Genomic DNA, 13110 nt, shown 5'->3' with positions numbered 1-13110 from the left:
CTGTGCTGATTGGTCTGTGGTTACAGTGTCTGTGCTGATTGGTCTGTGGTTACAGTGTCTGTGCTGATTGGTCTGTGGTTACAGTGTCTGTGCTGATTGGTCTGTGGTTACAGTGTCTGTGCTGATTGGTCTGTGGTTACAGTGTCTGTGCTGATTGGTCTGTGGTTACAGTGTCTGTGCTGATTGGTCTGTGGTTACAGTGTCTGTGCTGATTGGTCTGTGGTTACAGTGTCTGTGCTGATTGGTCTGTGGTTACAGTGTCTGTGCTGATTGGTCTGTGGTTACAGTGTCTGTGCTGATTGGTCTGTGGTTACAGTGTCTGTGCTGATTGGTCTGTGGTTACAGTGTCTGTGCTGATTGGTCTGTGGTTACAGTGTCTGTGCTGATTGGTCTGTGGTTACAGTGTCTGTGCTGATTGGTCTGTGGTTACAGTGTCTGTGCTGATTGGTCTGTGGTTACAGTGTCTGTGCTGATTGGTCTGTGGTTACAGTGTCTGTGCTGATTGGTCTGTGGTTACAGTGTCTGTGCTGATTGGTCTGTGGTTACAGTGTCTGTGCTGATTGGTCTGTGGTTACAGTGTCTGTGCTGATTGGTCTGTGGTTACAGTGTCTGTGCTGATTGGTCTGTGGTTACAGTGTCTGTGCTGATTGGTCTGTGGTTACAGTGTCTGTGCTGATTGGTCTGTGGTTACAGTGTCTGTGCTGATTGGTCTGTGGTTACAGTGTCTGTGCTGATTGGTCTGTGGTTACAGTGTCTGTGCTGATTGGTCTGTGGTTACAGTGTCTGTGCTGATTGGTCTGTGGTTACAGTGTCTGTGCTGATTGGTCTGTGGTTACAGTGTCTGTGCTGATTGGTCTGTGGTTACAGTGTCTGTGCTGATTGGTCTGTGGTTACAGTGTCTGTGCTGATTGGTCTGTGGTTACAGTGTCTGTGCTGATTGGTCTGTGGTTACAGTGTCTGTGCTGATTGGTCTGTGGTTACAGTGTCTGTGCTGATTGGTCTGTGGTTACAGTGTCTGTGCTGATTGGTCTGTGGTTACAGTGTCTGTGCTGATTGGTCTGTGGTTACAGTGTCTGTGCTGATTGGTCTGTGGTTACAGTGTCTGTGCTGATTGGTCTGTGGTTACAGTGTCTGTGCTGATTGGTCTGTGGTTACAGTGTCTGTGCTGATTGGTCTGTGGTTACAGTGTCTGTGCTGATTGGTCTGTGGTTACAGTGTCTGTGCTGATTGGTCTGTGGTTACAGTGTCTGTGCTGATTGGTCTGTGGTTACAGTGTCTGTGCTGATTGGTCTGTGGTTACAGTGTCTGTGCTGATTGGTCTGTGGTTACAGTGTCTGTGCTGATTGGTCTGTGGTTACAGTGTCTGTGCTGATTGGTCTGTGGTTACAGTGTCTGTGCTGATTGGTCTGTGGTTACAGTGTCTGTGCTGATTGGTCTGTGGTTACAGTGTCTGTGCTGATTGGTCTGTGGTTACAGTGTCTGTGCTGATTGGTCTGTGGTTACAGTGTCTGTGCTGATTGGTCTGTGGTTACAGTGTCTGTGCTGATTGGTCTGTGGTTACAGTGTCTGTGCTGATTGGTCTGTGGTTACAGTGTCTGTGCTGATTGGTCTGTGGTTACAGTGTCTGTGCTGATTGGTCTGTGGTTACAGTGTCTGTGCTGATTGGTCTGTGGTTACAGTGTCTGTGCTGATTGGTCTGTGGTTACAGTGTCTGTGCTGATTGGTCTGTGGTTACAGTGTCTGTGCTGATTGGTCTGTGGTTACAGTGTCTGTGCTGATTGGTCTGTGGTTACAGTGTCTGTGCTGATTGGTCTGTGGTTACAGTGTCTGTGCTGATTGGTCTGTGGTTACAGTGTCTGTGCTGATTGGTCTGTGGTTACAGTGTCTGTGCTGATTGGTCTGTGGTTACAGTGTCTGTGCTGATTGGTCTGTGGTTACAGTGTCTGTGCTGATTGGTCTGTGGTTACAGTGTCTGTGCTGATTGGTCTGTGGTTACAGTGTCTGTGCTGATTGGTCTGTGGTTACAGTGTCTGTGCTGATTGGTCTGTGGTTACAGTGTCTGTGCTGATTGGTCTGTGGTTACAGTGTCTGTGCTGATTGGTCTGTGGTTACAGTGTCTGTGCTGATTGGTCTGTGGTTACAGTGTCTGTGCTGATTGGTCTGTGGTTACAGTGTCTGTGCTGATTGGTCTGTGGTTACAGTGTCTGTGCTGATTGGTCTGTGGTTACAGTGTCTGTGCTGATTGGTCTGTGGTTACAGTGTCTGTGCTGATTGGTCTGTGGTTACAGTGTCTGTGCTGATTGGTCTGTGGTTACAGTGTCTGTGCTGATTGGTCTGTGGTTACAGTGTCTGTGCTGATTGGTCTGTGGTTACAGTGTCTGTGCTGATTGGTCTGTGGTTACAGTGTCTGTGCTGATTGGTCTGTGGTTACAGTGTCTGTGCTGATTGGTCTGTGGTTACAGTGTCTGTGCTGATTGGTCTGTGGTTACAGTGTCTGTGCTGATTGGTCTGTGGTTACAGTGTCTGTGCTGATTGGTCTGTGGTTACAGTGTCTGTGCTGATTGGTCTGTGGTTACAGTGTCTGTGCTGATTGGTCTGTGGTTACAGTGTCTGTGCTGATTGGTCTGTGGTTACAGTGTCTGTGCTGATTGGTCTGTGGTTACAGTGTCTGTGCTGATTGGTCTGTGGTTACAGTGTCTGTGCTGATTGGTCTGTGGTTACAGTGTCTGTGCTGATTGGTCTGTGGTTACAGTGTCTGTGCTGATTGGTCTGTGGTTACAGTGTCTGTGCTGATTGGTCTGTGGTTACAGTGTCTGTGCTGATTGGTCTGTGGTTACAGTGTCTGTGCTGATTGGTCTGTGGTTACAGTGTCTGTGCTGATTGGTCTGTGGTTACAGTGTCTGTGCTGATTGGTCTGTGGTTACAGTGTCTGTGCTGATTGGTCTGTGGTTACAGTGTCTGTGCTGATTGGTCTGTGGTTACAGTGTCTGTGCTGATTGGTCTGTGGTTACAGTGTCTGTGCTGATTGGTCTGTGGTTACAGTGTCTGTGCTGATTGGTCTGTGGTTACAGTGTCTGTGCTGATTGGTCTGTGGTTACAGTGTCTGTGCTGATTGGTCTGTGGTTACAGTGTCTGTGCTGATTGGTCTGTGGTTACAGTGTCTGTGCTGATTGGTCTGTGGTTACAGTGTCTGTGCTGATTGGTCTGTGGTTACAGTGTCTGTGCTGATTGGTCTGTGGTTACAGTGTCTGTGCTGATTGGTCTGTGGTTACAGTGTCTGTGCTGATTGGTCTGTGGTTACAGTGTCTGTGCTGATTGGTCTGTGGTTACAGTGTCTGTGCTGATTGGTCTGTGGTTACAGTGTCTGTGCTGATTGGTCTGTGGTTACAGTGTCTGTGCTGATTGGTCTGTGGTTACAGTGTCTGTGCTGATTGGTCTGTGGTTACAGTGTCTGTGCTGATTGGTCTGTGGTTACAGTGTCTGTGCTGATTGGTCTGTGGTTACAGTGTCTGTGCTGATTGGTCTGTGGTTACAGTGTCTGTGCTGATTGGTCTGTGGTTACAGTGTCTGTGCTGATTGGTCTGTGGTTACAGTGTCTGTGCTGATTGGTCTGTGGTTACAGTGTCTGTGCTGATTGGTCTGTGGTTACAGTGTCTGTGCTGATTGGTCTGTGGTTACAGTGTCTGTGCTGATTGGTCTGTGGTTACAGTGTCTGTGCTGATTGGTCTGTGGTTACAGTGTCTGTGCTGATTGGTCTGTGGTTACAGTGTCTGTGCTGATTGGTCTGTGGTTACAGTGTCTGTGCTGATTGGTCTGTGGTTACAGTGTCTGTGCTGATTGGTCTGTGGTTACAGTGTCTGTGCTGATTGGTCTGTGGTTACAGTGTCTGTGCTGATTGGTCTGTGGTTACAGTGTCTGTGCTGATTGGTCTGTGGTTACAGTGTCTGTGCTGATTGGTCTGTGGTTACAGTGTCTGTGCTGATTGGTCTGTGGTTACAGTGTCTGTGCTGATTGGTCTGTGGTTACAGTGTCTGTGCTGATTGGTCTGTGGTTACAGTGTCTGTGCTGATTGGTCTGTGGTTACAGTGTCTGTGCTGATTGGTCTGTGGTTACAGTGTCTGTGCTGATTGGTCTGTGGTTACAGTGTCTGTGCTGATTGGTCTGTGGTTACAGTGTCTGTGCTGATTGGTCTGTGGTTACAGTGTCTGTGCTGATTGGTCTGTGGTTACAGTGTCTGTGCTGATTGGTCTGTGGTTACAGTGTCTGTGCTGATTGGTCTGTGGTTACAGTGTCTGTGCTGATTGGTCTGTGGTTACAGTGTCTGTGCTGATTGGTCTGTGGTTACAGTGTCTGTGCTGATTGGTCTGTGGTTACAGTGTCTGTGCTGATTGGTCTGTGGTTACAGTGTCTGTGCTGATTGGTCTGTGGTTACAGTGTCTGTGCTGATTGGTCTGTGGTTACAGTGTCTGTGCTGATTGGTCTGTGGTTACAGTGTCTGTGCTGATTGGTCTGTGGTTACAGTGTCTGTGCTGATTGGTCTGTGGTTACAGTGTCTGTGCTGATTGGTCTGTGGTTACAGTGTCTGTGCTGATTGGTCTGTGGTTACAGTGTCTGTGCTGATTGGTCTGTGGTTACAGTGTCTGTGCTGATTGGTCTGTGGTTACAGTGTCTGTGCTGATTGGTCTGTGGTTACAGTGTCTGTGCTGATTGGTCTGTGGTTACAGTGTCTGTGCTGATTGGTCTGTGGTTACAGTGTCTGTGCTGATTGGTCTGTGGTTACAGTGTCTGTGCTGATTGGTCTGTGGTTACAGTGTCTGTGCTGATTGGTCTGTGGTTACAGTGTCTGTGCTGATTGGTCTGTGGTTACAGTGTCTGTGCTGATTGGTCTGTGGTTACAGTGTCTGTGCTGATTGGTCTGTGGTTACAGTGTCTGTGCTGATTGGTCTGTGGTTACAGTGTCTGTGCTGATTGGTCTGTGGTTACAGTGTCTGTGCTGATTGGTCTGTGGTTACAGTGTCTGTGCTGATTGGTCTGTGGTTACAGTGTCTGTGCTGATTGGTCTGTGGTTACAGTGTCTGTGCTGATTGGTCTGTGGTTACAGTGTCTGTGCTGATTGGTCTGTGGTTACAGTGTCTGTGCTGATTGGTCTGTGGTTACAGTGTCTGTGCTGATTGGTCTGTGGTTACAGTGTCTGTGCTGATTGGTCTGTGGTTACAGTGTCTGTGCTGATTGGTCTGTGGTTACAGTGTCTGTGCTGATTGGTCTGTGGTTACAGTGTCTGTGCTGATTGGTCTGTGGTTACAGTGTCTGTGCTGATTGGTCTGTGGTTACAGTGTCTGTGCTGATTGGTCTGTGGTTACAGTGTCTGTGCTGATTGGTCTGTGGTTACAGTGTCTGTGCTGATTGGTCTGTGGTTACAGTGTCTGTGCTGATTGGTCTGTGGTTACAGTGTCTGTGCTGATTGGTCTGTGGTTACAGTGTCTGTGCTGATTGGTCTGTGGTTACAGTGTCTGTGCTGATTGGTCTGTGGTTACAGTGTCTGTGCTGATTGGTCTGTGGTTACAGTGTCTGTGCTGATTGGTCTGTGGTTACAGTGTCTGTGCTGATTGGTCTGTGGTTACAGTGTCTGTGCTGATTGGTCTGTGGTTACAGTGTCTGTGCTGATTGGTCTGTGGTTACAGTGTCTGTGCTGATTGGTCTGTGGTTACAGTGTCTGTGCTGATTGGTCTGTGGTTACAGTGTCTGTGCTGATTGGTCTGTGGTTACAGTGTCTGTGCTGATTGGTCTGTGGTTACAGTGTCTGTGCTGATTGGTCTGTGGTTACAGTGTCTGTGCTGATTGGTCTGTGGTTACAGTGTCTGTGCTGATTGGTCTGTGGTTACAGTGTCTGTGCTGATTGGTCTGTGGTTACAGTGTCTGTGCTGATTGGTCTGTGGTTACAGTGTCTGTGCTGATTGGTCTGTGGTTACAGTGTCTGTGCTGATTGGTCTGTGGTTACAGTGTCTGTGCTGATTGGTCTGTGGTTACAGTGTCTGTGCTGATTGGTCTGTGGTTACAGTGTCTGTGCTGATTGGTCTGTGGTTACAGTGTCTGTGCTGATTGGTCTGTGGTTACAGTGTCTGTGCTGATTGGTCTGTGGTTACAGTGTCTGTGCTGATTGGTCTGTGGTTACAGTGTCTGTGCTGATTGGTCTGTGGTTACAGTGTCTGTGCTGATTGGTCTGTGGTTACAGTGTCTGTGCTGATTGGTCTGTGGTTACAGTGTCTGTGCTGATTGGTCTGTGGTTACAGTGTCTGTGCTGATTGGTCTGTGGTTACAGTGTCTGTGCTGATTGGTCTGTGGTTACAGTGTCTGTGCTGATTGGTCTGTGGTTACAGTGTCTGTGCTGATTGGTCTGTGGTTACAGTGTCTGTGCTGATTGGTCTGTGGTTACAGTGTCTGTGCTGATTGGTCTGTGGTTACAGTGTCTGTGCTGATTGGTCTGTGGTTACAGTGTCTGTGCTGATTGGTCTGTGGTTACAGTGTCTGTGCTGATTGGTCTGTGGTTACAGTGTCTGTGCTGATTGGTCTGTGGTTACAGTGTCTGTGCTGATTGGTCTGTGGTTACAGTGTCTGTGCTGATTGGTCTGTGGTTACAGTGTCTGTGCTGATTGGTCTGTGGTTACAGTGTCTGTGCTGATTGGTCTGTGGTTACAGTGTCTGTGCTGATTGGTCTGTGGTTACAGTGTCTGTGCTGATTGGTCTGTGGTTACAGTGTCTGTGCTGATTGGTCTGTGGTTACAGTGTCTGTGCTGATTGGTCTGTGGTTACAGTGTCTGTGCTGATTGGTCTGTGGTTACAGTGTCTGTGCTGATTGGTCTGTGGTTACAGTGTCTGTGCTGATTGGTCTGTGGTTACAGTGTCTGTGCTGATTGGTCTGTGGTTACAGTGTCTGTGCTGATTGGTCTGTGGTTACAGTGTCTGTGCTGATTGGTCTGTGGTTACAGTGTCTGTGCTGATTGGTCTGTGGTTACAGTGTCTGTGCTGATTGGTCTGTGGTTACAGTGTCTGTGCTGATTGGTCTGTGGTTACAGTGTCTGTGCTGATTGGTCTGTGGTTACAGTGTCTGTGCTGATTGGTCTGTGGTTACAGTGTCTGTGCTGATTGGTCTGTGGTTACAGTGTCTGTGCTGATTGGTCTGTGGTTACAGTGTCTGTGCTGATTGGTCTGTGGTTACAGTGTCTGTGCTGATTGGTCTGTGGTTACAGTGTCTGTGCTGATTGGTCTGTGGTTACAGTGTCTGTGCTGATTGGTCTGTGGTTACAGTGTCTGTGCTGATTGGTCTGTGGTTACAGTGTCTGTGCTGATTGGTCTGTGGTTACAGTGTCTGTGCTGATTGGTCTGTGGTTACAGTGTCTGTGCTGATTGGTCTGTGGTTACAGTGTCTGTGCTGATTGGTCTGTGGTTACAGTGTCTGTGCTGATTGGTCTGTGGTTACAGTGTCTGTGCTGATTGGTCTGTGGTTACAGTGTCTGTGCTGATTGGTCTGTGGTTACAGTGTCTGTGCTGATTGGTCTGTGGTTACAGTGTCTGTGCTGATTGGTCTGTGGTTACAGTGTCTGTGCTGATTGGTCTGTGGTTACAGTGTCTGTGCTGATTGGTCTGTGGTTACAGTGTCTGTGCTGATTGGTCTGTGGTTACAGTGTCTGTGCTGATTGGTCTGTGGTTACAGTGTCTGTGCTGATTGGTCTGTGGTTACAGTGTCTGTGCTGATTGGTCTGTGGTTACAGTGTCTGTGCTGATTGGTCTGTGGTTACAGTGTCTGTGCTGATTGGTCTGTGGTTACAGTGTCTGTGCTGATTGGTCTGTGGTTACAGTGTCTGTGCTGATTGGTCTGTGGTTACAGTGTCTGTGCTGATTGGTCTGTGGTTACAGTGTCTGTGCTGATTGGTCTGTGGTTACAGTGTCTGTGCTGATTGGTCTGTGGTTACAGTGTCTGTGCTGATTGGTCTGTGGTTACAGTGTCTGTGCTGATTGGTCTGTGGTTACAGTGTCTGTGCTGATTGGTCTGTGGTTACAGTGTCTGTGCTGATTGGTCTGTGGTTACAGTGTCTGTGCTGATTGGTCTGTGGTTACAGTGTCTGTGCTGATTGGTCTGTGGTTACAGTGTCTGTGCTGATTGGTCTGTGGTTACAGTGTCTGTGCTGATTGGTCTGTGGTTACAGTGTCTGTGCTGATTGGTCTGTGGTTACAGTGTCTGTGCTGATTGGTCTGTGGTTACAGTGTCTGTGCTGATTGGTCTGTGGTTACAGTGTCTGTGCTGATTGGTCTGTGGTTACAGTGTCTGTGCTGATTGGTCTGTGGTTACAGTGTCTGTGCTGATTGGTCTGTGGTTACAGTGTCTGTGCTGATTGGTCTGTGGTTACAGTGTCTGTGCTGATTGGTCTGTGGTTACAGTGTCTGTGCTGATTGGTCTGTGGTTACAGTGTCTGTGCTGATTGGTCTGTGGTTACAGTGTCTGTGCTGATTGGTCTGTGGTTACAGTGTCTGTGCTGATTGGTCTGTGGTTACAGTGTCTGTGCTGATTGGTCTGTGGTTACAGTGTCTGTGCTGATTGGTCTGTGGTTACAGTGTCTGTGCTGATTGGTCTGTGGTTACAGTGTCTGTGCTGATTGGTCTGTGGTTACAGTGTCTGTGCTGATTGGTCTGTGGTTACAGTGTCTGTGCTGATTGGTCTGTGGTTACAGTGTCTGTGCTGATTGGTCTGTGGTTACAGTGTCTGTGCTGATTGGTCTGTGGTTACAGTGTCTGTGCTGATTGGTCTGTGGTTACAGTGTCTGTGCTGATTGGTCTGTGGTTACAGTGTCTGTGCTGATTGGTCTGTGGTTACAGTGTCTGTGCTGATTGGTCTGTGGTTACAGTGTCTGTGCTGATTGGTCTGTGGTTACAGTGTCTGTGCTGATTGGTCTGTGGTTACAGTGTCTGTGCTGATTGGTCTGTGGTTACAGTGTCTGTGCTGATTGGTCTGTGGTTACAGTGTCTGTGCTGATTGGTCTGTGGTTACAGTGTCTGTGCTGATTGGTCTGTGGTTACAGTGTCTGTGCTGATTGGTCTGTGGTTACAGTGTCTGTGCTGATTGGTCTGTGGTTACAGTGTCTGTGCTGATTGGTCTGTGGTTACAGTGTCTGTGCTGATTGGTCTGTGGTTACAGTGTCTGTGCTGATTGGTCTGTGGTTACAGTGTCTGTGCTGATTGGTCTGTGGTTACAGTGTCTGTGCTGATTGGTCTGTGGTTACAGTGTCTGTGCTGATTGGTCTGTGGTTACAGTGTCTGTGCTGATTGGTCTGTGGTTACAGTGTCTGTGCTGATTGGTCTGTGGTTACAGTGTCTGTGCTGATTGGTCTGTGGTTACAGTGTCTGTGCTGATTGGTCTGTGGTTACAGTGTCTGTGCTGATTGGTCTGTGGTTACAGTGTCTGTGCTGATTGGTCTGTGGTTACAGTGTCTGTGCTGATTGGTCTGTGGTTACAGTGTCTGTGCTGATTGGTCTGTGGTTACAGTGTCTGTGCTGATTGGTCTGTGGTTACAGTGTCTGTGCTGATTGGTCTGTGGTTACAGTGTCTGTGCTGATTGGTCTGTGGTTACAGTGTCTGTGCTGATTGGTCTGTGGTTACAGTGTCTGTGCTGATTGGTCTGTGGTTACAGTGTCTGTGCTGATTGGTCTGTGGTTACAGTGTCTGTGCTGATTGGTCTGTGGTTACAGTGTCTGTGCTGATTGGTCTGTGGTTACAGTGTCTGTGCTGATTGGTCTGTGGTTACAGTGTCTGTGCTGATTGGTCTGTGGTTACAGTGTCTGTGCTGATTGGTCTGTGGTTACAGTGTCTGTGCTGATTGGTCTGTGGTTACAGTGTCTGTGCTGATTGGTCTGTGGTTACAGTGTCTGTGCTGATTGGTCTGTGGTTACAGTGTCTGTGCTGATTGGTCTGTGGTTACAGTGTCTGTGCTGATTGGTCTGTGGTTACAGTGTCTGTGCTGATTGGTCTGTGGTTACAGTGTCTGTGCTGATTGGTCTGTGGTTACAGTGTCTGTGCTGATTGGTCTGTGGTTACAGTGTCTGTGCTGATTGGTCTGTGGTTACAGTGTCTGTGCTGATTGGTCTGTGGTTACAGTGTCTGTGCTGATTGGTCTGTGGTTACAGTGTCTGTGCTGATTGGTCTGTGGTTACAGTGTCTGTGCTGATTGGTCTGTGGTTACAGTGTCTGTGCTGATTGGTCTGTGGTTACAGTGTCTGTGCTGATTGGTCTGTGGTTACAGTGTCTGTGCTGATTGGTCTGTGGTTACAGTGTCTGTGCTGATTGGTCTGTGGTTACAGTGTCTGTGCTGATTGGTCTGTGGTTACAGTGTCTGTGCTGATTGGTCTGTGGTTACAGTGTCTGTGCTGATTGGTCTGTGGTTACAGTGTCTGTGCTGATTGGTCTGTGGTTACAGTGTCTGTGCTGATTGGTCTGTGGTTACAGTGTCTGTGCTGATTGGTCTGTGGTTACAGTGTCTGTGCTGATTGGTCTGTGGTTACAGTGTCTGTGCTGATTGGTCTGTGGTTACAGTGTCTGTGCTGATTGGTCTGTGGTTACAGTGTCTGTGCTGATTGGTCTGTGGTTACAGTGTCTGTGCTGATTGGTCTGTGGTTACAGTGTCTGTGCTGATTGGTCTGTGGTTACAGTGTCTGTGCTGATTGGTCTGTGGTTACAGTGTCTGTGCTGATTGGTCTGTGGTTACAGTGTCTGTGCTGATTGGTCTGTGGTTACAGTGTCTGTGCTGATTGGTCTGTGGTTACAGTGTCTGTGCTGATTGGTCTGTGGTTACAGTGTCTGTGCTGATTGGTCTGTGGTTACAGTGTCTGTGCTGATTGGTCTGTGGTTACAGTGTCTGTGCTGATTGGTCTGTGGTTACAGTGTCTGTGCTGATTGGTCTGTGGTTACAGTGTCTGTGCTGATTGGTCTGTGGTTACAGTGTCTGTGCTGATTGGTCTGTGGTTACAGTGTCTGTGCTGATTGGTCTGTGGTTACAGTGTCTGTGCTGATTGGTCTGTGGTTACAGTGTCTGTGCTGATTGGTCTGTGGTTACAGTGTCTGTGCTGATTGGTCTGTGGTTACAGTGTCTGTGCTGATTGGTCTGTGGTTACAGTGTCTGTGCTGATTGGTCTGTGGTTACAGTGTCTGTGCTGATTGGTCTGTGGTTACAGTGTCTGTGCTGATTGGTCTGTGGTTACAGTGTCTGTGCTGATTGGTCTGTGGTTACAGTGTCTGTGCTGATTGGTCTGTGGTTACAGTGTCTGTGCTGATTGGTCTGTGGTTACAGTGTCTGTGCTGATTGGTCTGTGGTTACAGTGTCTGTGCTGATTGGTCTGTGGTTACAGTGTCTGTGCTGATTGGTCTGTGGTTACAGTGTCTGTGCTGATTGGTCTGTGGTTACAGTGTCTGTGCTGATTGGTCTGTGGTTACAGTGTCTGTGCTGATTGGTCTGTGGTTACAGTGTCTGTGCTGATTGGTCTGTGGTTACAGTGTCTGTGCTGATTGGTCTGTGGTTACAGTGTCTGTGCTGATTGGTCTGTGGTTACAGTGTCTGTGCTGATTGGTCTGTGGTTACAGTGTCTGTGCTGATTGGTCTGTGGTTACAGTGTCTGTGCTGATTGGTCTGTGGTTACAGTGTCTGTGCTGATTGGTCTGTGGTTACAGTGTCTGTGCTGATTGGTCTGTGGTTACAGTGTCTGTGCTGATTGGTCTGTGGTTACAGTGTCTGTGCTGATTGGTCTGTGGTTACAGTGTCTGTGCTGATTGGTCTGTGGTTACAGTGTCTGTGCTGATTGGTCTGTGGTTACAGTGTCTGTGCTGATTGGTCTGTGGTTACAGTGTCTGTGCTGATTGGTCTGTGGTTACAGTGTCTGTGCTGATTGGTCTGTGGTTACAGTGTCTGTGCTGATTGGTCTGTGGTTACAGTGTCTGTGCTGATTGGTCTGTGGTTACAGTGTCTGTGCTGATTGGTCTGTGGTTACAGTGTCTGTGCTGATTGGTCTGTGGTTACAGTGTCTGTGCTGATTGGTCTGTGGTTACAGTGTCTGTGCTGATTGGTCTGTGGTTACAGTGTCTGTGCTGATTGGTCTGTGGTTACAGTGTCTGTGCTGATTGGTCTGTGGTTACAGTGTCTGTGCTGATTGGTCTGTGGTTACAGTGTCTGTGCTGATTGGTCTGTGGTTACAGTGTCTGTGCTGATTGGTCTGTGGTTACAGTGTCTGTGCTGATTGGTCTGTGGTTACAGTGTCTGTGCTGATTGGTCTGTGGTTACAGTGTCTGTGCTGATTGGTCTGTGGTTACAGTGTCTGTGCTGATTGGTCTGTGGTTACAGTGTCTGTGCTGATTGGTCTGTGGTTACAGTGTCTGTGCTGATTGGTCTGTGGTTACAGTGTCTGTGCTGATTGGTCTGTGGTTACAGTGTCTGTGCTGATTGGTCTGTGGTTACAGTGTCTGTGCTGATTGGTCTGTGGTTACAGTGTCTGTGCTGATTGGTCTGTGGTTACAGTGTCTGTGCTGATTGGTCTGTGGTTACAGTGTCTGTGCTGATTGGTCTGTGGTTACAGTGTCTGTGCTGATTGGTCTGTGGTTACAGTGTCTGTGCTGATTGGTCTGTGGTTACAGTGTCTGTGCTGATTGGTCTGTGGTTACAGTGTCTGTGCTGATTGGTCTGTGGTTACAGTGTCTGTGCTGATTGGTCTGTGGTTACAGTGTCTGTGCTGATTGGTCTGTGGTTACAGTGTCTGTGCTGATTGGTCTGTGGTTACAGTGTCTGTGCTGATTGGTCTGTGGTTACAGTGTCTGTGCTGATTGGTCTGTGGTTACAGTGTCTGTGCTGATTGGTCTGTGGTTACAGTGTCTGTGCTGATTGGTCTGTGGTTACAGTGTCTGTGCTGATTGGTCTGTGGTTACAGTGTCTGTGCTGATTGGTCTGTGGTTACAGTGTCTGTGCTGATTGGTCTGTGGTTACAGTGTCTGTGCTGATTGGTCTGTGGTTACAGTGTCTGTGCTGATTGGTCTGTGGTTACAGTGTCTGTGCTGATTGGTCTGTGGTTACAGTGTCT

The 13110-nt window shown here is 48.3% G+C and overlaps 1 protein-coding gene across 1 annotated transcript in view; it reads right to left on the bottom strand.

Moving 5' to 3' along the window:
• LOC121274108 (glutamate receptor ionotropic, kainate 5-like) overlaps nucleotides 1-13110 on the bottom strand; it is a gene marked incomplete at its 3' end in the record, with an annotated part of 576200 nt that overhangs the window by 237580 nt on the left and 325510 nt on the right. The window lies entirely within an intron of this gene.

Source organism: Carcharodon carcharias (assembly GCF_017639515.1).
Source record: "Carcharodon carcharias isolate sCarCar2 chromosome 29 unlocalized genomic scaffold, sCarCar2.pri SUPER_29_unloc_5, whole genome shotgun sequence".
NCBI lineage: Eukaryota > Metazoa > Chordata > Chondrichthyes > Lamniformes > Lamnidae > Carcharodon > Carcharodon carcharias.
This window is presented reverse-complemented; position numbering and strand designations above follow the sequence as displayed.